The 20,895-nt window shown below is 41.1% G+C and overlaps 1 protein-coding gene across 4 annotated transcripts in view; it reads left to right on the top strand.

Annotated features, from left to right (window-relative positions):
* The window catches only part of CTSF (cathepsin F), a 132,124-nt gene that overhangs the window by 65,300 nt on the left and 45,929 nt on the right, over nt 1-20,895 (top strand). The window lies entirely within an intron of this gene.

Below are 20,895 nucleotides of genomic sequence, written 5' to 3'. Positions count from 1 at the left end.
CTGGTTATGTATTAGCTTTAAGTTATACTATCCACTTCATTTCAAGCTACAACAATCGTATATCTACATCTCACCCTCTGGGATTGGATATGTTCCAGTGTATAGAAATTAATCACATTTGGATTATAGCTATGTTTTGTGGCAACATGATAGCCTATCGGTGTGATTATTTTGCCATGGAATGAATGTGTTCATCCATTCCTTTTTTTGAATGTTTGTTTTGTCTTGCCTGTAAAAGCAACCACAGCCGCATGATAATAAGTATATCGCCCCTGTGGTATTGCAGTCAATAAAGCCTCTTGTAGAAAAAGTTTAGCCATTGGGTAGGAATATTCTCTGGGCTTCCTTGGCCCATGGACATTGTGAACAATGTCCACATCTAAATATTCCTTTTATAGAGAATGTATATGTCATATTTTTTTCCGAGAAATAATTGGATACTAAAGGATGAGCTTTGGTAGCATGCAATAACTGTGTTTCCAGCTGTATTTTCAGTTGTGGAAATTTTAGATTCTGAATCAGTGCAAATTTTGAGATCAAGAAAGGATATCTCGTTAGTGCTGGACTCATATGTGAATTTCAGATTGCACTGGTTAGTTTGGATGTGTAAAAAGAATGTTTTCAATGAGTCCTTTGACCCTGTCCAAAATATTAGGACATTGTCAATGGACCATTTCCAGTACAGGATGTTTCAAGAATTTGGATGTATTTATCAGAAAGAAGATCATTTGTGTATGACCGAATGATACATATCTGAAATAATTTGTATGCAAACTCACTTTGGTTATTTTTTTTCACAACCTTGGTAATATATCTAGCCACCAAAAAACCCTGCTTGTGCGATTTGTTTCTTTTAATTATTAGGAGCTATGGAAAAATCTTTTTGTCTGTTTGTAAAGCGTTTTGCACACAGCTTTAAATGAAATTTAGGCAACCCATCAAAGATAGTTGCACAACAGTTTTGAAAGGGGTTTGAGAATGTGTTTTGTTGAAGTGCTGTAAAAACTGTGTGTATACACTTGACTCCTCCTCCTTGTTTGTTGTCTATCCCTTTGCTGCTCTTGGTGTGGCTAGAGTAATCAGGAAAGGGGCAAGTGCCCAGCTTTTTATGGTGAGGATATCTTGTTGGAGAGTGAACAGACACATTTTTAGGAGCTGAAGCAAAGAGTTTTCATGTTTTTATAAAAATACACAGCATCTATTTAGTTTATAGCATCTGAAAACAGCACAGGAAAGAGCATTGTTCTTTGAAAACTTTTAGTACTAAACAATTATTTTGGAACATGAAAAACTTGATCTTTGAGAGTAAATAAAGGAAGGGAGCATGTGAACCCCAAGGCCAAAAATGTAATAGTAAATCCAAACAGCTACTAGAGCAAAGGTGGTTGAAAAGAAAAGAGGGGCTTTTTTTTTAGGCATATGTAACACATTTACTTCATTAGGTAGAGAAACAAGTATTTACAAGCAAGCATCTGACCAGAATATTTTTATATATAAACATAGTATAGGTAATGCACCAACGCATTGATATATGCTTGATTTGTAGATCTTTGGTGCCGTTCACATCAAGTAAGATCAAATCTGTCTCAATTCCCTGATTTCTGACGCATTTCTCATTTTTTTCATGGGAGGTTGAGACATGAAGCACAGATATATCATTGATTAATATAGGTAGTTTGATATAATAATGCATATATATAAACAATATTCCAGTGGCTCTAGACATCCTTGCTCATAATTAACGTAATGTAAGCTAATAGTAGGAAAAGAAGAGAGACAATAGATGCAGGGTGCATGCCGTTTCAGCTTACATACTTGCTCTTGAATGTCGCTTATATGGCTACAGGTATCTGCTTACAGGCACTGTCCCTTTTGACGGTTGCTGACATGCGCATTTGTCAATTACACTGAGCCAGTACAAGAATACTGCTTTCTTGCCTATTTTAGGCAGGTAGCTAAAGCAGAGTAGTCTCTGCTACCTTGGATCCACAGCTTGGATCCCTTCCGTGCTCCACTGACATATCCCCCGCCTGGGGATCGCGTCAAAACCTTAGGATCAGATTTCTTTCCTCTCCTTTTTGCAGCACAGGTGAGCCCTAAAAACGATTAACCATTGTACCGAAAGGATTTCGTTTAATAGATTCTGGCCAGCATATATATACATTTAGGAACTTTCCTTCTTTTTAAAATATTTCAAACTTGCTATTCATTCTCCCATCGGTTTATTCTTAACATACCAATCTCTGTGGCCTACCACAGACAGGATGCATGAAAGATCTGTAAACTTGTAAGTCTCTCCTCTTTTCCTATTCTCTCATTGATTTTACCCATACCCAGTTACCAACAGAGCCCTTACGCAAGTTCATTAACAGAAAATACATTACTTATCATTTTTTATACATAGGAGGGTTTTTTTCGGTTTACCATTTAACTTATTTTAGATTGTGTTAATGGTTTTAATTATGAGGAATATATTGTTTATTTTGTAGCAGGATGAAGTATATGATGCCAAATTTCCAGGGTATTTGTAATAAGGTGGAAGTATTTGTAGGACTTCAAGTGTTAGGAATGGTTAAAAACAACACAAACACTCAGGGGCTGCCTAATTGAAAGTTAGTACTTATCTTTATTTTGCATAGAATAGTCCAAAACAACAGTTCCAGCAACAAAATCCCATGACTTGGTTTACCACAGGGAGTGCCAATTTTCATATCATCTAACTTGGAAGAATCAGGCAGGGAGAAGGTGGCATTTCTTATGTGTATCCAGCAAATTTTAGCATCAGCACTCAATTCTGGGATATCTTAATTTACCAATTATAGTAATTAATCACAAATAAGAGGGAAGAAGTGAAAGAAAGAGGTTTTGACTCGAAATACTCAGAATAATTAATTATGCATTGTTGTAAACATGTTTTCATACATATTCATACGATCAAATACATGCGAATATACATGCAGTTTAGTTGAGATAGCACTAGACTGGGATATATATAGACAATAATTTCTGTCTGTATGGTAATAATTAACCGTAAAAAGGCACGAATAAGCCTGACGCGTTACACCTCGATGGGCTTCTTTAGGGGAGCGCTTATTTGAGAGACTTAACGGTCTATATTCAAGTATAAGGTACAGAAATATCAAACAATATTGTTTGCAGAAGAGGTTATAAAGCGATCAATATAATACAAAACACGCGAGTGATAAGAATAAAAATAAACAACAATGTCATCAATATAATACAAAAACACCAGAAATGATCAGCAGTGGTAATAGTTTTATGTTGTGGTTGTAGTACATATATGTAATATAAATATCAGAGTGTGATATTTGTGTCTAAGATGTAATTGGGATGTCTATAAAGGGTATTGTAAGGTTAATAAAGGGGTTAAGTAATTTACTAGCAGAATGGTCCAAGTTTAGTAGGTAAGTAACATGGTGGTGTTGTCTAAAAATGTATACATGAAAGATATGTATAAAGTCAAAGAGCAATTGTTTTAGATTAGAAGGTATAAAACCCCTAAGTAGGGCTACTTACAATAATTTAGGACAGAGATATTAGCAGGACAGGTCACCTTAATTTTCAGGGATGTGGTTCTGGATCAATCAAAGGTTTTAACTACATTGAAGTTGTAAAGAAGGGATATATCATATCATTTGGTTGAGTATTTATGGGCATAATAAGGGAGCTAGGTAGTTTAATATCTATATATACACACAGTTATATACATACCCAGTGGATGCAGAACAGCCTGCCCAGGTATGTATCATTTTTATTGCCAAGAAACCCATAAATCTAGGTTGTACACTCCTGGAGTGAGAAGAAGGTTCCTTAATTCAGCAGGTTTTCAGCTCCTGTTAAGGAAGAGTTGGTATGATATAATAATTGCTAATTATTTTCAAGTTGAGAGGTAAAAAGGCTCTCATGCAAGTGCACCATGATGTTCATAGTAAAAATGAATACAATGTACCTGGTAGTTGGTTAGAAAGACATGTCAGGTTCAGGGAATCTGAAGGGAATCGCTTCTGACCAGTGGTATAGTATGAGACTCAGTCACGTGTGCTGACAGTAGCCAGGCATGCCGAGGACTGTGTGCTGATCGAAGCCCACAAATAAAGCAGGGCTTCCGGCGTGCAGAAGTTGCTGGGGATGCGTGCACGCCCCCAGGGGCGTGAGCGCATCTCAGGGACGTCAGAAGGGGATTCCTTGTGGTGTGTGGAGACTCCATATCCGACAAGAGGGATGCCACATGCATTTCTCGTGATTGGATGGGTGAACCGCCCATCAGGTAGGCGGGTAATACGGGGGAGGAGTTTGGAAAACAGCTCAATAGCCCACAAAAAAAGATAAAAAACTACACGACAAGTGGCCTTTAATTAACGAAAAAGCCTACAAGTGGGACAAATCCCAAACACCAGCATCCACAAACACAGACAACAAACCTAGAAACAAAGACCCAGACCATCAGAAACCACCTACCTCGGTGGAAACCAACCAACAACTGGCTAATCTGGAAATTAATGTGAAACACAACAAAACAGAAACAAGAAGAGATTTTTGAGTGGCATTTCAGACAATACCCAAGACTCCAAGAGGGTGCCCCCAACCCCCCCACGGCACTCCAGTTAACGTTACTAAATTCTCACCTTTTACGCCTCAAGACCAAACCAGCCTATCATAAAACACTACTCCACCACCACAAACAACCAACCCAACATCCCACTAGTTCTGATAAACAATCTCCCCCTCCCATACTATTATCATCTATTACGTTTCAAATTTCCCCACCTTTAAACAAGGCACCATTATCCACCAATAACACCAACAGTACCTTATCATGTACACAAATGTCATCAAACACAGCACCAACAACCACTGCTGGAGCTATCCTAAAATTACAGCAGATTTTTTAGAATCACTTAACCAACAGATACTGTCTCCTATATCAAGAAGAAAGACCTTAGACCTGTACCTGCTGAAACAGAACAAAAAGGTTTAAACTTCGAAGTGATTAACTTATCTTCTTATGAATTATCTGAACCTGAATTACAAGTTCTTAAGAATGGCCTCTCATTTTGTCCTTATCAAAATCTAGACAAATTTTAGATCATTAGGACACCAACATGTTTGCCAGGAATCTGACGTTAAAAATAATGTTTGATAAATCCATTACAAACCCTTTACCATTTCAACCTGAATTGTACAAAAATTTCAACACTCAAGATTTTAGGACCTCGAAAGACCCCCATGAACTGTTCACGGAAAACCAATCACAATCACCCATTGACTTACTAACTTCACCCACTCAAACGTACCCTGATCCCACGACCATTTTACAAAGAAAACCCAGATCTACCTTTTTCCCACCCTTATCACTGAACCCATATATACAAACATTTGTAAATATCACTACAGAATACATGCTAAATAGTTACGCTGAACCAACTACATTCGACAGGAAATTTTCATCCAAAGACTACCACGCCCTCAACAAAATCAAACAAAGAGATGACGTTATTGTTAAACCATCTGATAAAGGTGGCAACATTGTTGTCCTCAACACAGAACACTACACACAGATCTGCTACCAAATTCTGGACAACAAAGAATGGTATTCCACCATCCCAAAAGATAGAATCACTGAGTTTTATCATGAATACAATACCATTGTATGGCAGGCCTTCTTAGACAACACTATTGACGCAAAAAAACAAAAAATATCTCGCTAAGAAACATCCCACCTTACCCACTTTCAATATCCTACCCAAGGTCCACAAAAGCCCATCACATCCCACCGGCGGCCTCATCATCTGTGGAATAGGCCTAATTACTGCCAATGCAAGCAAGCTTGTAGACTCATATCTACGACCCCTGGTTACATCACTCCCCTCATATTTCCAAGACACCATCGATATACTTAAACTTACCCATAACCTCCCAGTCCCACCCAATACGGCAGGGGTCAGCAAACTTTTTTGTCTACTAGGCCATTTTAGGAGTTCAAGAAGGCACACTAGGCCCGACTCTCTCTGGAGTCCTGAGCTTATGGCTCCGCCCCCACCAGGAACGCCCCTGAAGGCAAATCCTCTTCCTCCCCAATGCATACGGAGAAGAAGGAATGCGCCCCTGAAAGGAAATCTCTTTCCTCCGCAATGCATATGCACCTGTGGCTCTGGAGCCACGGGTTGCCGACCCCTGCTGGATTGACCAGGGGGGCGTTAGGCTGGACTGGCCCTGCAGTACGGTGTTGGTTATGATTGATGTGGAAGCGCTGGTTATAATTGATGATGTAGCATCCCACATACCCTGGGTATTAAAACCATCAACAAATGTCTCCAACAATTCTATCCCACAGCCCTTAACCAAAATATTCTCATCATCAGTTTATTAACCTACATTCTCAATAGAAAAATTTTACCTTTGACAACAACACATACCTTCAAACCCAGGGCGTGGGGATGCGTACGAAATGCGCACCATCGTATGCAAATCTTTTCCTAGAAAAATGTGAAAAACCCTGCTTTCAGACCCAAGTCAGTATCTTAGACAAACAAAATTGCACCACAGATAATGGCCCTGATTTATTAAAGCTCTCCAAGCCTGGGGAGAATACACTTTGATCAGTGAAGCTGGGTGATATAACAAACCTGGAATTGACCTGGTCCAGAATTTAAAATGTTTGCTGGCAAATAGCAAATTATTTTTAAAAATCTATTCCATGTTTTCTGGATCACCCAGCTTCACTTCTGAAAGTGTATTCTCTCCAGCCTTGGAGAGCTTTAGTAAATCAGGGCCATTGACTTTAAACATGAGGCTAAACAACTACAGGAAAGATTACCTACCACAAAGAGGATACTCCAAACATCTCCTCAAAAAAATCTTACCAGAGAGCCCTACAGTACCCGAGAAATTACCTCATCTTTAAACATAAGGACAGCCCCACGAACACCCCACCACACGCATCATTACAAGATATAATATGTACCATGATTTCATTTATAAAACTCTTGCCCAACATTTGAAAACAGATCAAAAAATTAGTACATTTATTAGTGAAAAACCTTTTTTCACATACAGAAAATCTAGATCCCTCAAAGACCAACTGGTTTCAAGTCATTTCCAACATATACCCACCAAGAACCCTCAGGCAAATACCAATGGCACTTTCAAATGCGGTCGCTGCAACCAGTGCCAATGGATCTATCCATGATCCTACCTAATGACCACACTACATGGATTGCTCCACAACCGGTGTCATTTATCTAATGACCTGTGTATGTGCAGCATTCTATGTCGGAAAGACAAAACGTCCCTTTAGAAAACGGATATACGAACATATCCATTCCATCATGTTAGGAAGAAACCAAACCAATGCTAATGTAATAAAATTTTCAGGGCTAGAACATGTACCACCTAATGCCAGAGGGGGAAAGTCCATAGTCATGTCACTAACTGTCCCACAAAGGGGCTCACAAACCCCGGAGGAAACCCACGCAGACCCTGCAAAAGCAAGAGTGCTACCTCTGAGCCACTGTGCTGCCCTTATAGTACATTCCATTATCATATCGCTCATTACACCTTGTAATTGTTCCCCCCTAATTAGGTATTACCTATATTTATGACTTTGTAGTCAGACACCTCATATGATAATGTATGAAGAAGAATATATTTATATGTTAATTTAGGTTTACATTTTATACTGTGTGTCATTATTATATTTTTTTTATTTATATAATCTACTCATTTTCATGTATGCCATTCTCTTTATTGAATAATTATATTTGTATGCCATACAGTTTGTTTCAATTTCACATACTATAGTATGCATTGTTCTCTTCTTGCTATATACCTGATATGGTAATCCCATTTATCTGATATCCTGTTCATATCTTTGAACTCTGTTTAATTGAACTATTTAATTGAACATACTCTAATACAGGGGTAGGCAAACTCCGGCCTTTAGGCCAGATACATCCTAGCCAGTAGTTCGTTCTGGCCTAACGCCCCCCTGGTCGATCCGGCCTAATCCCAGCTGGCAGGGGTCGGCTTGCAGGCTCTTGAGCCTCCTTGTTATGCCTCCCTTCCCTATTTACCGCAGCCGGCGTTAACACATCCGCCGCTGGGGTAAGGGGACATTCCCTCTCTTCAGTATGCATTGTGGAGGGGGGAGAATTTCTTTCAGGGGCATTCCCTCTTCTCTGTATGCATTGCGGAGGAAGAGGATTTCCCTTCAGGGGCGTTCCTGGTGGGGGGTGGAGCCATCAGCTCGGGATTCCAGAGAGAATCCGGCCTAGTGTGCCTTCTTGACCTCCTAAAATGGCCTAGTAGCCAAAAAAGTTTGCTGACCCCTGCTCTAATATATACTTTGCCTTCCTTTGTCCATATGCCTGATATGTTAATTCCTCTGATTTGATATACACCAAGACTTTCACTCTATGTACTTTACACTGCTCATTACAAGCTTTACATTCCACTAGCAACAATACATTTACATTCTAGAAGTCCCTTTTATTCTATCCCCAGGTTCAGATAAGCCACCCTCCTTTTCCAACCTTGGATCCCTCCTGCTGCCTCCACACACCACGAGGAATCCCCTTCTGATGTTCCTGAGATGCGCACACACCCCTAGGGGCGTGCACACATCCCAGGCAACGTCATCACGCTGAAAGCCCTGCTCTATTAAACGGGCTTCGATCAGCACACAGTCCTTGACGTTCCCTTCAGATTCCCTGAAGCTGCTGACACGTCTTTCTAACCAACTACCAGGTACATTGTATTCATTTTTACAATGAACATCGTGATGCACTTGCATGAGAGCCTTTTTACCTCTCAACTTGCAAATAATTAGCAATTAATATACATACCAACTTTTCCTTAACAGGAGCTGAAAAAACACTGAAACTGACAACCTTCTTCTAACTCCAGGAGTGTACAACCTTTATTTATGGTTTTCTTGGCAATAAAATTTATTCCTACCTGGTAAAAATACCTACCTGGGCAAGCCGTGCTGCATCCACCGGGTATGTATATAACTGTGTGTATATATATATTAAACTAATCTACCCAGCTCACTTTACTATGCCCATAAATACTCAACCAAATGATATGATATATCCCTTCTTTCCAACTTCAATGTAGTTAAAATCTTTGATTGATCAAGAACCTCGTCCCTGAAAATTAAGGTGACCTGTCCTGGTAATATCTCTGTTTTAAAGAATTGTAAGTAGCCATACTTAGGGGTTTTATACCTTCTAATCTAAAACAGTTGCTCTTTGACTTTATACATATCTTTCATGTATACAAATTTAGACAATATTAGGTAATATTATTAACCTTACAATACCCTTTATAGACATCCTAATTACATCTTAGACACATATATCACACTCTGATATTTATATTACATATAAGTACTACAACCACAACATAAAACTATTACCACTGCTGATCATTTCTGGTGTTTTTGTATTATATTGACATTGTTGTTTATATTTATTCTTATCACTCTTGTGTTTTGTATTATATTGATATCCCTTTATGACCTCTGAAAACAAAAATGTTTGATATTTCTGTACCTTATACTTAAATACAGACCGTTAAGTCTCTCAAATAAGCGCACCCCCCTGAAGAAGCCCATTGAGGCGAAACGTGTCAGTCTTATTCGTGCACTTTTACGGTTAATTATTACCATACAGTCAGAAACTATTGTCTAGATCAGGGGTGACAAACTCTGGCCCAGAAGCCAAATCTGGCCCCAAACTTCTTTTTTTTTTGGCCCCTAAAGGAATCCTAAATATGTACTGCAGCTGGCCCGCCATTGCATTGAAATAGGGCTGGTACTACAATTCCCGGTATCACTCTATAGACCAGCGGGCTCTGCAATGGCCCCGCATTGGACTGTTTTATAGACACAAATAATGCCGGGAATTTTAGTAGCGGCGCTATTTCAATGAAGAGGGAGTTTCAGTGGCGGGCCACTCATTAGATTTAGCTCTGCATTGGTGGCGTCTGGCATTTCCAGCACTCCTTCTCAGCTGTACTTTTCCTTGCTACTGCAAGGCATGGACTTGAATGGTTGGATTTTCATTGAAGAATATTGTTATTATTGTTAGCCTGTGCAACAAGGTTACCATTGAAAATTAACTCAGAAGGCTACAAATAGAGAAAGGCATAAGATTTTTTCTTAAATAAAATTAAACATTTTTTATGCCTCTTTCTCTATTATAAGCTTGTTCCAGATTGAATGTGAAGCAAAACCTCCTTGTTTCCTTATGAAAAGGGTATATATCTAATGAGAAGGAAAAATTCCCTCAATTTTTTCAATAAAAACTTCAAGGTTGGCCCGCGACTTTGTCTAAGTTTTTAACTTTGGCCCTCTGTGTATTTGAATTTGACACCCCTGGTCTAGATATATCCCAGTCTAGTGCTATCTCAACTAAACTGAATGTATATTCACATGTATTTGATCATATGATTATGTATGGAAACGTGTTTACAACAATACATAATGATTCAGATTATTTGGAGTCAAAACCTGTTTCCTTCACTTCTTACCTCCTATTTAGCATTTATACCCAAGGAGGTAATTCTGTGATCACCCACTGGAGGTATATTCAACCACCACCTTTCCTTTAACTATACTAATTAATCATATTAAAATGATCTCAACCAATCTGTCACGCTTAGGGAGACAGCCTCTAGGGGCCACTATGGCTTGCAAAATAGTGGCATGAGCCCTGAGAAGGACTATCGTGCTGAATCTAAGCAGCAGCCTGGTCTTCTCCAGGACTTCTAATGGTAAGGCTGCTGTGCTGCAGACTGCTGCCAAGTTGGGGTCCTTGGGCACAGCAGGGTGTGGTACTGAATCCCTAGGCAGTAGAATAGTAATAATAGGCTGGGATCGAGTCAGGCAGTAAGCAAGAGATGTCAGGAACAAAGCCAGGGTTCAAGAATCAGAAATCCAGAAAATAGGCAATAATGACACAAGCTTAAAGCTGATACGGGTACACAGGAGACACACAAAGTGACTGGAGGCACGCGTGACACAAAGCTTACTGAACTCACAGGGGAACGCAAGAAACATATAAAGAATCATAGGTCATGGACAAGGACAAGGGGAACACAGGAAGAGTACAAGTGAATGGGCCGGGAAACAACAGACTAGGGGTTAGCACAGGAGCTGAACTGAGAAACACTCAATTAACAGGCAGGTTACATAGTTACAAAGTAAGTCAGGTTGAAAAAAGACCATCATGTTCAACCACTAGGGATATAAATATATCCCAGATATAAAACCCTATGGACATAGTTGGTCCAGAGGAAGGCAAAAAAAAACCCCGGTATATTTTGCTCCAACAGGGGAAAAAAATTCCTTCCTGAGTCCATGAGGCTTGGCTGGATCAACAGTCTGTAATCTTTCCTTCAAAGCTTTATTACCTAATTATATTCTGTGCTTCTAGAAAAGCATCCAGCTTTTTCCTAAAGCAATCTGTAGTATTTGCTAAAACTACTTCTTGAGGGAGCCTATTCCACATATTCACAGACATTACGGTGAAGAATCCCTTCCTTATCAGAAGTTTAAACTTCTTTTCCTCCAGATGCAAAGAGTGATCTTGAGGTGAAAAATTAGGAAGAGGGTTCTCAATATCGACCATTTAAATAATTATACAAAGTGATCATATCCTACCTTGAACGTCTCTTCTCAAGGGAGAATAAACTCAGTTCAGCTCTCTCCTCATAGCTCATAGCTCAGTTCCTCCATTACTTTTATGAGTTTAGTTGAACTTCTCTGCACTCTTTCTAATTCCACAATGTCTTTTTTGTGAACTGGTGCCCAAAACTGGACTGAATATTCCACATGTAGTTTGACCAATGCTTTGTATAGAGGCAGGATTATGTTTCCATCTCTGCAGTGTATTCCCTTTTTTTTTTAATATATCTTTTTAGGCAGAATAAACAAGTTACAGGATCCCATGAGACATAATAACAGAAAATGAACACAAAGTACAATCTGGAATGGGACAATCAGAAAAAGCTTGAGGAATACAGTGAACAAAATTGCATATACAATAGGCAGTAAACACTTTCCCCGGCATAACAGAAAATTCCTCCACCACTCCTCCATTTTCCGTTTTCAAACAATAATGTAGGAATATTAAAAAACCCGATGAAAGGAAAAACCAAACAAAAATGTCTTTCATAGAACCAATAAAAACAATAATTTAAACACCTACTCATCTCGGATGCTTCACGTATGAGTATTCTCACGACAGAGAGAGAGAAACACCAAAAATGTGCAAAATCAAATAAGAAAATTATACCTCCATTCACAATCTACATTGTACAGGGTACTATTAGTAAAGTGTAATACTGTTTAGCCAAAAAACCATTGCTTAATGCGCTCCCAAAGCCCTACGGTCATACCAAACTGTAAAAAGAACTACGAAAAAGTTCTATAATATCCTGCAATTGGGAAGGGGGATGTAAATTAAAGATAGGGCATCCATGTTCCAAAAAAATTTTGTGGATGGGTGTCCCGATGTTGAGTGGCTTCAGTTTTATCTATGGTCATTAAAGATTGAAGATATTGTGTAAGATGAAGAGTACTGGGAGGGTTTAGGTTTTAACCATGTCTTGAGAATACTTTTTGCTGCAAGATAGCAAAGATGTTCAAATTTTATAAACTGGTGGTTGCGCAGCTGGGTCAGTAGTAGACTGATCCAAAAAATTACTATGAAAGAGGCCCAGATGAGGGGAAAGCATCCGATCATTTCCTTATACTTGTTTCCAAAAGCACAAGATTCTAGGACAATCCTATCGTGTGTGTTCCAAAGGGGCCATAACTAGAGCACATTTGGGACAAGCTGTCAATCTGTTTTAGGCAGCTTTGGAATTAAAACGCATATTGAAGGCATAGTATGCCCTGTGTTTAATTTTAAACTGGACTTCACGCCATTGTTCACTGATAATGTTTCTGCGGACACATGCCCAGCTAGATTCTAACAATTCGAGCGTGTCAGCATGGGACATATTCAGGAAAGTAGCCCATCTACAAACAGAAGGTAATACCAATCTATTATCCAGAGCCGTCTCCAGTAGCAGTCGCGCTTGTTCAAGGACCAATAATGTCTTTCTTATAGGTGGTGGATTTGCCTAGAACAAAACCAACCTGTGCAGGGCTGACTAACCGTGGAAGATAGTGTGCCAGATGATCTGCCAGAATTTTAGCAATGATATGGGCTGATAGGACCCAGGATCTAAAGGGTCCCTCTGTTTATTTGGTAACACCTTAATAAATGCCAACTGGCTTGAGTCAAGATAAGTAGCCTGGGAAAACATATTACTATTCAATGCTGTGAGAGGGAATATCACCTGCTCAACCAAAATCTTATAAAATTCAGGCGATAAAATGTCTGGGCCTGGTGCTTTGGAGTTGGCAGAGCGCTTTATAGCAGAAATTACTTCCTCCTCAGTAATGGAAGAATTCAGATAACTTGAATCTTCCACAGACAACTTTGGGAGAGTCAGCTTATCTAAAAAAGAATGACTTTGAAAAACATCACACCCCCAAAAGTATACAGCCTTTCATAAAAAGATGCAAAGACTGAGGCAATAACTTTTGGTGATTTGTGTAATATTGCGTGGTAGTCCTTAATAGCTGTAATACGTAGAGGCATTCGAAACCCTTTAGCTAGATTGGCCAGTAATTTATCAGATTTATTTCCATATCTGAAAAATTCCACGAAACGATAGAACCAAATCATGGTATCATACTGGTCAATCCAAAAATCAGAGATTCTTTTGGCCTGTAACCAAGAGTCCTTGTCAGCTGGAGAAATAGACCTCTTGAAAGCCGGATAGGCCTGTCCGGCTTGTTGACATGTGTCTTGGTTCTTGCTCAGAGTCGTCTTCTTGACAGAGGAGACATAAGCCATGATAAACCCTCTTAAGACCAATATAAATGTGGATTCGACTTGTGTATACCATTGTGGTATTCACAGTCCCGCCACCAATGTTGGAGATTATGTTGAAAGGATTCATCCTTGGCTAAAAACAATGAAAACCCAATACTAAAGCAGATTTTTGTAGGAAGCCATCAGTCACCAAGAGATGGTGACTGGAGCGTGATGGGAGATCAACCAAAGGGTGGATTTCTGTTGTGTTCACTTTGAACAAGAAATCATCGGTGACAAGCACAGAGTCAATTCTAGACATAGTTGAGTGTACTAGTGAAACATGGGTGTATTCCTTTTCCAGTGGGTGGAGATGTCTCCAGGCATCCACCAAGCCAGCTGCAGAGATAAATGAGTGAAATGCTTTATCATTGATAACAGTAGTTCCTTGTTTTGGAGGTGGTGGGTGCCTATCCTCAGAAGTATTAGATACTGCATTTAAGTCCCCTGCTACAATCAAGGAAGTGCTCAGGAGGGTGTGGAGAGTAGTTAGCCGGTTATCATAGAAGAGTCCACTGTCTGAATTGGGGCCATACACTGCTAGCAGAGTGAGAGAGTTTGCAGGGAATTGTAGAGTCACCGAGGCCTATTTGCCCACGGCAGCGTCACAAAATTTGTTGGCTGTAGTATATTGTAATTGTTTGTGCAATAAGATAAGCACTCTGCACAACGCCCCATTGCCTGGGCTCCCCAAACTTCTCAAACCCAGCCTTTATGTATCAAGTGATAAAGAGATGCAGAAGAAGAGTTTCCTGCAATATAGCTATGTCTGTTTGTAGTTTCTTCAGGTGGCGTAGAATTTTAGTACGTTTATTCGGTGATCGGAGGCCCTTAACATTCCATGTGGTGATTCTCATTTAAGAAGGTTTATAGGTAGTGAGAACTATATTTAAACTGGATATAGGGAACAGGAGAACTGCATAGCTGTCCCAGCCGAGCAGCAATGCAGAATCACCAATGCTATTTATTTGTGAGAATTCCATGATAAAAAAACAGATGTCAAAAATAATAGCAAAGCATCTGGATACAAAAACCGGGTAGATATACCCCAAAAATAAGTGTAACAAAAGAAACCAAAAGTCTCATGCTGTAATACAGGCAAGTGACTTTCTTCTTCCCCAACGTGGGATATAGTGGAAATAGTAATTCGAAAAATTGCCAGTAAGAAGCAAACCTCACTGACATACCAATCTAGTGCAATGTGAACAAAAAACGGATCACCAGCTCCATCTGGTGGACAGATTATATAAGAATGATGAGCGTCTCAGTAGTGCCTCAAAATAACATACAGTAAAAATAGGATGGCCAAGAACAAATTATTAGATCATGCAATGCAGTCACCTAGGATTGTGTGTGAAGGAGATTGTGAGAACCGATCAGATGCATTTCTTGGTGATTTATCCACAGCAGAGTGGGATGGCATGTTGTTGCATAATGATTTAACAAAATCAGCAGCTTCCAAAGGGTCTTTAAACAGTTTTGCTTCCTGATCTGTGAAGAAGATTTTGAGAACCACTGGGTATAGTACAGCAAAACGATAATCCTTTTCTATGAGCAGTTTACAATTGGGCATTAAAGCCCAACGCTGCTTTGTGGCCTCAGCGGAATAATCTGAAAAGTGTAGTACTCTGTGGTCATCAATACTAAGATGATCATGTCCCCGATAGGCCTTTATGATATGCATTTAATCAGTAAAATGATGATATTGAACAATTATTGGGCAAGGAAACAGTTGTTGTGTTGAATCAGCCCCAGTCTGTGAGCCCTCTCAATTTTCATAGGGACTTGAAGACCAAGAACTTTTGGCAGTGTGGTAGAACAAACCTTCTGTAGGTCAGCAGGTTTACATGTTTCAGGTATCCCAATAATCCGTAGAGTATTGCTGCGAGCCCTATTTTCCATATCTATGATTTTGTCTTGCAGCTGTTGGTACCGCTCTCCCACTAGCTGCTGCTGAGTAGGTGTAGTGAGGAGTTCATTCTCTAGGTGACTGACACACTGCTGCAGAGTATAAAGTTCCTCCCAATGTTTGCTAACTAGGTCAGTAATGGGCTGCAGATGCTGCTGTAAAGCTTTTTTTATGTTAAGCATCAGACTGGGTTGTAAGTGTTGTGACACTTTCTGAGCCAGCAGTTTGTAGTTGATTGCGGTGTATGGATTCCTACCTGGGCTTGTTTCCCCCTCCACATGGTCCCGTGCAGTGTTGGCCATCTTAGCCCAACCCCTAAACACTATCTACTAAGACCACCCACCCGTATCCATCCTTAGTATTCTTCAGCTGAGAACGTACATTTCTAATTGCTGCCTGCATTAGCTGCCAGGTGTCTGGGGGGGTACCCAATCAAGTTTGCCCACTTTTCAAGTACCCAGGGAGAAGCTACTCTGGGCTCAGGGCTTTTCAGGTACCCAGGGAGAAGCTACTCTGGTAAAATCTCAGCTGAGAGTGAATCTATGATAGAGACTGCCGACAACCCCCATCTTGCAGCAATTTATTTTTGGAAGATCAGTCTTGAGAGCCAACTTGGATCATTTAAAAATTCTGAAGCTGTAAGTACTGTAAGAAATGTGATATAGGGGGATGTTGTATTTACTTCTTAAGGCTGGGAAAGTCATAAGATATCCCTCGGGGCCTAGAACCTCCCCCAAACTCACAACACCCCTAGTTACCCATAGTTGAAAATTTACTGGTTCCCTACCTTGCAGAAAAACTGGATAGGTATCCATCATACAACATAGGTATCCCTCAATACAACATTATGTTTAAACTTTGGTGGCAAGGCTTGATACGGCACATGTAGCATCCCCTGCAACAACCAAGGAGAGACCAACTTCTCCATCTTTCCTATGAGTGTACAAATCTAAGAGTAAATCTCTAAAACTTAATCCCTAGCTTAGCGGAGGAGGCTTGCTAGATTCTACCACTGTATATTTGACAAATTGGCACCCAGCATACTCTTTGGCATTTGTAGTCTGTGAAGCTGGATACGAGGCCTTCTGTTTTTTTACCTGCATGGATTTGCTGTCACACTTACCTGTTCCTCGCTAAAGCGCAGGTATCGCTCTCCTGCGCATGCAGGCAATTCTGACTCTGGGCGTGCCTCTGATCCCAAACTTTATCAGTTTCACTCAATCTGCTGGCCAATCAGAAAATAGCCTCTTTATCATCTCTGGCTATTTAGCTAGCTCACACACTGTGCTCAGTGTTCCTGCAGTGTGTCTCTATTGGTCCCGAGCCCTTAGTTCTAATGAGCTAGTTCCTGTATACCTGTTGGCTAATTCAGCGTTCTCTGTCCAGCTCCTGAGTTGACCCCTCCTGTGTCACCACCGCCTGTTGCTTCCAGTGTCTCGTGTGTTCCCTGTGTTCGCAGTGGCCCCGGTGTCACTGGTGTCTGTCTCCTGAATCCCTGGTTATTGACCCCTGGCATGTGACCTGACCTCTCTTGCTTCCTCGATTATCCTTCTGCTTTGTGATTTGGTACTGTGTTTTTTATTGAGACAATTGACTCTATGCGAAGGCTGAGAAGTGCCTGTTTAAACTTCCCAAGGTGCCCGTTCTGGGCTACATTGTCTTCAAAGAGGGTCTCTCTAGCTATTTCTAACTGGCCACTACCGTGCGGCCTTAAGGCCACTCAGCGGTTGCTGGGGTTCACTAACTACTACCAGCAATTCATTAGTAACTACTCCATGCTGGTAGCTCCCATCACTGCCCTGATCTGGAATGATGCTGACCCCAAGAACTGGCCCTCCGAGGCTATTGAGGCCTTTCATGCTTCAAAGCAATCTTTCCTTTATGGCCCTGCTCTCGTTAGGCCAGATGTGTCTAAACCCTTTTCTATTGAGGTTTATTCCTCCTCTGTTGAAGTGGGGGCTCTTTTCTTTCAGATCCCCACTGCAGCAAGACGACCATGTGCATGAGTAAAACCTTGCTGCCTTTTCAACCCCCCACCAAAATATTACGTTGGACACATGACTTGAAACTTTCTGGTCATTCGGATATTCACAGAGCGTACACTTTTCTCTCCCATCTCTACTGGTGGCCCAACCTTCGTAAGGATGTGACTATCTATGTCAAGGCCTGTGCTGTCTGTGCTCAGACCAAGTCATCTACCTGTGCCCCAGCAGGACCGCTTCTTCCTCTGCCTATTCCCAAGGAGCCTTGGTGTCACCTGGCTATGGATTTTATTATGCATCTTCCACCTTCTGATAACTGTGCGGTCACTTGGGTGGTCATGGATCGCTTTTCCAAAATGGCCCATTTTGTACCCCTTCCTGCCTTACCATCACCAGCAACATTAGTACCAATTTTCGTCAGTGAAATTTTTATGCATCACGGTATGCCCTTGCATATAGTATCAGATCATTGGGTGCAATTTACCTCTGCCTTTTGGAAAGGCTTTTGCAAATCCCTGGACATCTCTGGGGAGTTCTCCTCAGCCTATCACTCGCAGACTAATGGGCAGACAGAGAGAGTAAATCAGGCCTTGGAGCAATATCTTCGAGCCCTTGTATCTGCGCACCATGGTAATTTGGTAACACTGCTACCATGGGGGAGTTTGCCCATAATAACCATTTATGGAATCCCAATTCTACGTTGTCTACAGCAAACATCCTCGATCCTATACCCTGCTCTGAGGAAGTACCTTTACAAGTGCCCTGTAAAGGAAATTTAATAGTTTCTGGTCTTTTACCTGCGGGCATCTGAAACACAGATCGGCATTGCTGTAAGGTACCTCCTCTCCAACCTGGGGATAAAGTCTGGCTCTCCACGAAGAACATCCAATGCAAAGTGCCTTCTCATTGGTCCCTATGTTATTTCATCCCAGGGTCAACCTGGTTTGTTATAAACTATGCCTTCCTTCACATCTCAAGCTGCTCAATGCTTTCCATGTGTCTCTGCTAAAGTTCATCAAGTTCTGGATTCCACGTTTTCTCGCAAAAAGCTAATGTACCTAAATGATTGGAAAGGTTTTGGGTCCTGAGGAGAGATCGTGGGTTCCAGCTACAAATGTGTCTGCACCTCTTCTTGCTAAAAGGTTTCACCTTCGCTTTCCCCTTAAACTAGGACCTTGGGGGGTTGGGGGGGGGGGCTCTGTAAAAGGGGGGGTTTAATGTCACACCTACCTGTTTCTCGCTAAAGCGCAGGCATCTCCCTCCTGTGCATGCGGGCAATTCTGACTCTGGGTGTGCCTCTGATCCCAAGCTTATTAATTTTGCTCCATGCGCTGGCCAATCGGAAAATAGCCTCTTTATCTTCCCTGGGTATTTAGCTAGCTTACACACTATGCTCAGTGTTCATGCAATGCCTCTGATTCATCAAGCAAAATCGGATTATCGCTCGTGCATTCGTATTAGCGATCCGGGATCGTATGCGGTCGCGCTATTCAGCAACTGAAAAAGCTCGCGCACGGAGCCGCGCTTATCCGACAGCTTTTTACTGGCGATCTTGCATTAAAAGTCACTGTTCCCCTTTCGCGTTTTCAGCGAGCGCGGATTTCATTGATGAATCAGGGGCATTGTGTTTCTGCTGTTGAACTAGTTCCTGTACACCTGTTGGCTAATTCAGTGTTTTCTCTGTCCAGCTCCTGAGTTAAACCCTCGTTGTCCAGTCTGTTGGTTTCCAGAAAACTTCCCTGTGCTGTTCCAGTGTTCCTGTGTGTGAATATTCCTGTGTCATTTGTGCCTCCTGTTGCTTCCAGTGTTCCCCGTGTCGGCAGTGGCTCCTGTGTCACTGGTGTCTGTCCCCTGGATCCCTGGTAATTGACCTCTGGCTTGTGACCTGACCTCTCTTGCTTGATGCCTGCCTCGACCCCGGCCTTCCTCGACTATCCTTCTGCTTTGTGATTAGGTACTGTGTTTCTTATTGCCAACCTTGGTGTGCCCAAGGACCGCAACCTGGCTGTAACCAGTGGTGCGACATTCTCACCATCAAAGACTCTGGAGAAGACCTGGTTACTGCTTAGACTCTGCGCCTTATCCCTTCTCAGGGCTCACATGACGCTCTTATATACATTATTACGTTGGCTAGGGTAAGACCCAAACTACTGAAAAAGCTGCTTAGGAGGACGCATTTGGAGGCATGGGTTGGATAAAACGAATATGTTGTCTGCAAAAAATGCTGACTTGATTTTGACCCCCTCAAAAACAGAGGAACCTTCCAATTAGTGCACCAGAGGTTCCAGAGACAATGCATATAGTAAGAGTGACAGAAGATCACCCTGTTGCGTTCCTTTGTACAGGCAAAAAGGCTTGTGAGGATGGACCTGATGTTAGAATTTGTGCCAAAGATGCAGTGTATATAATTTAAATAAATTGTTTAGTACAGTGAAAGTATATTGTATAGTAAAAGCCCATCCTTTCCATTACTCATCATAGTAACCGCCAACTTGCATTATCAAAGCCCTTTTCCCTACTGGCCCTGGATCACGAAGAGGCCTCGTTCAACCTAACCTGCTCCAGAGTTAGTAGAATTTTGCCCATTACAAAACCTGACAGGGACACAGAAATCAACTTAGGCATCAATAGGGCCAGTTTATAGGCCATGATTTTAGTACTTTAATGTCCTAATTCAATCGAGAACTGGGATAGTAAGTGCCTGGGTCCAATGAGTCTTTACCTGTCTTTGGGACCAACCGTATAAATGCCTTATTGCCTGTTGGTGGGTATTCCCTATTCATGAGGATATGATTGAACAGAGATGCTAGAGAAGTACAAACTGCTGGGGCTAGCAGCTTAAAAAAATTTGGGGCTGGGCTGGCCCAGGAATGAAGCTGTTGTATTTTCCATTTCTTCAGGTTTGCAGGTCTGTTCTGACTAAAAAACTAAAACCATGGATGGTTACCTCTTAGTCACACAGAAATTTCTGAATTGTAAGTAAATTTCAAGCCCTTATTCAATACAAAAAAAGCAAAAAAGAAAAAGAAAAGCAGGGGGTGGGTTAGACATG

This window comes from Pyxicephalus adspersus, chromosome 9, assembly GCF_032062135.1.
Source record: "Pyxicephalus adspersus chromosome 9, UCB_Pads_2.0, whole genome shotgun sequence".
NCBI classification, from domain to species: domain Eukaryota; kingdom Metazoa; phylum Chordata; class Amphibia; order Anura; family Pyxicephalidae; genus Pyxicephalus; species Pyxicephalus adspersus.
The sequence above is the reverse complement of the archived record's forward strand: the minus strand, read 5'-3'. Positions and strand labels throughout refer to the sequence as shown.